This window comes from Taudactylus pleione, unplaced genomic scaffold (genome assembly GCF_031769625.1).
Source record: "Taudactylus pleione unplaced genomic scaffold, aTauple2 ptg000069l, whole genome shotgun sequence".
Lineage (NCBI taxonomy): Eukaryota > Metazoa > Chordata > Amphibia > Anura > Myobatrachidae > Taudactylus > Taudactylus pleione.
The window spans coordinates 12942438-12944960 of record NW_028284471.1 but is presented as its reverse complement, the minus strand read 5'-3'; the positions used below and the strand labels follow the sequence as shown (position 1 = coordinate 12944960).

The following is a 2523-nucleotide window of genomic DNA, read 5'->3' as shown; positions in this document are numbered from 1 at the left end:
CCTAGTTTAATTGTCCTTAACTGTTAGTATAGCATCATGCTATGTGGTGCTGTTCCGTATGGAGTGGCATTCTATAGTATGGTTGCTTCCTGTTAGTAGCATATCCCGCTTGCTTTTAGGTAATATATTAATAGGTTACACTTAACAAATACAAACTATATTTATTGCCCCTAAAACTTAGTATGGTGTGGCGTGTCATAATGCTGTATATTTCCTGCCTGTAGGGTGTTGTACCAATTATTTACAATTGGCAGTGTTATATTTTCAGTAGAAACTTTCTTTACCTCCTAGAATTACTGCACTTCTCATTCCAGCAGCTACTCTAATGAACATTGAGGTTTTTGGATACCTTAAAGAAAATGATTTGCTTCATCCATTGGCAGTGGTACAAGCGGAAACCAGTGTCTTCAAACAGCTTGGATATTATAGATGGCTTTGTGGTGGACATTACAGGAGTTTATCAGGATACAGTGCTGCAGACTATTGAGCCTATGAAGATACCAGACAAGACGCTTACTGACGACTATCCAGAGGCAATGATATCCTGTATTCATTGTAAGTAATTGGCTTGCTTTAATATCTTAATAGGTTACATCCAACAATACAAACTATATTTTCATTCTCTATAAAACTACTTTGGCTTTATGCTGTGAGGTGCTGTGACGTAAGGTGCCGTGCGACATGTCATCCTACAGTATGGTGCTTTGTGGTTGTCACTCTCATATCCTTCTTTCATTTTTTTTTCATGTCTTCATAGTTTATTGTTGATTGTAACTTTTTTGTCTCTCATTGTCCCTATTTACAGTTGGCAGGTTTGTTTTGAGTATACATTTTCTTTACTTCCTAGAATTTCTGCACTTCTCACTTGAGCAGCTACTCTAATGAACATTGAGGGTTTTGGATACGTGAAAGAAAATGGTTTGCTTCAATGTTACAAGAGGAAACTGGTGTCTTCAATCATAGTCGTGCAGATTTCATTCTTGCAAATACATTGCAGTAGGAAGTACAAGTTTATTAGCTCACATGGGGTCATTATTTGCAGTTGTCAAGCCAATGGTTTGTAAGAATGCATTTCCTTACATAGTAAATTACATTGTGTGAAACATTTTGTGATCAACTACAACTTGTTAGGTCTGTAGATCTCTTGGCGCATGTATAGATTGATGGAGTTAAATAAAAATGGTGTATATATTGCTTGATTAAATTGTTGATGTTTGTTCTGCAGCTAAACTCTTCAGTGACCCAAAGTGATGATGAGATAACCACAATAAGTGCTGAGAAGGGAGAATGTGGATATAAAGAGAAATCTCATGAACTATGTCTTTGATGGCGCCACACATCCTGCAACATGACCAACATCAGCCTTGTTCTAATTTGTTTACGTTCAGACCTAACATCATGTTATATGTTGGATGTCACTCTGTCCGAACCGTTTAATGTCTGATATTGCTCCAAGATCATGAAAACCTCATCTGATATTGCCCTATCCCCCCCTCCCTGTGACTATACTGTGCTTCACACTTTTCTCTACATTATCCAATGAAATACCTGTATTATACTGTTCCTGTAAACTTCTATCTGTAAATGATTCTGTAATCATGTGTATAAGATGCTCTGTCTTTCTGTGACAAATTCAGAGATCTAATTTACTTCTCATTACTCTGTGTCACTCTGCAGAAAAGTGGAAATGTTTCCCTAAATAAATTATATTTGCTTTACCACAAAAGACTATGTAATTAATATTTTGCTTTATCAAGATCTTCATCGATATATGCTGTTTTTTTTTATTATTTAACAAAGTACTTCTTAAGGGTTTTCTATGCGTCTATATCCTGGCAATATAGAGACCTCATTTTTGCTGGGAGAAGAAGACTGTACCTGTAGGTAATTACTCCTGAGATGCAACATCCAGGGACCAAAGTTCTTTAGGAAGGTTGTCTAAAAATTTGAGAAATTTAATCACTTTTTACTTAATGTTTAGCACATTTTGGAGCTCCATAACACACTCAGAGGTTTCTTGTAATAAGTTTTAATATTTACTTTTTTGTTTAAATGTGTTATTTCTCTTTAAAGTGTATCCATAGTTATTCAGTTTCTCTTTTTTCTGCATTAAACAATGGTATTTCAGTGCATTCCCCCATGTAATATAGTTCATTGAAACAAGATTTAATCTAAATCAAATTTAATTCTAAACTCAGGATCCCAAAGTTAGGTCAGTTTACATATAAACTACTCTTCTTCATAAACTAATTGATTACAAAACACAATATTGTAGTCCTTTTCTTTCTCAGAAAAATCTAGCTAGCAGCACCAGTTTAATTCGTATCACACAAAACACAGATTTGTACTAATTAGGGTAATTCAATGTAAAAAACTGTTTTAAGTAAACTGTTACTAATCTTTTCTAATACCTAGATTACTAAGCAAAAATAAAGTTACTAGCAGCATAAGCCGGTCTTGGAGGACTTCAATGACTAGTGGTTTTCCATGTCTCCTTCCACTGTCATTCGTGACATCCCCTAG

General features: G+C 35.0%; 1 long non-coding RNA gene across 1 annotated transcript; it reads left to right on the top strand.

Moving 5' to 3' along the window:
• Nucleotides 1–711: 711 nt before the first annotated feature.
• Nucleotides 712–1726, top strand: LOC148534329 (uncharacterized). Its single transcript, XR_015877679.1, has 2 exons — nucleotides 712–1060; nucleotides 1226–1726. It is a non-coding gene; the product is annotated as an uncharacterized LOC148534329 (long non-coding RNA).
• Nucleotides 1727–2523: the final 797 nt, after the last annotated feature.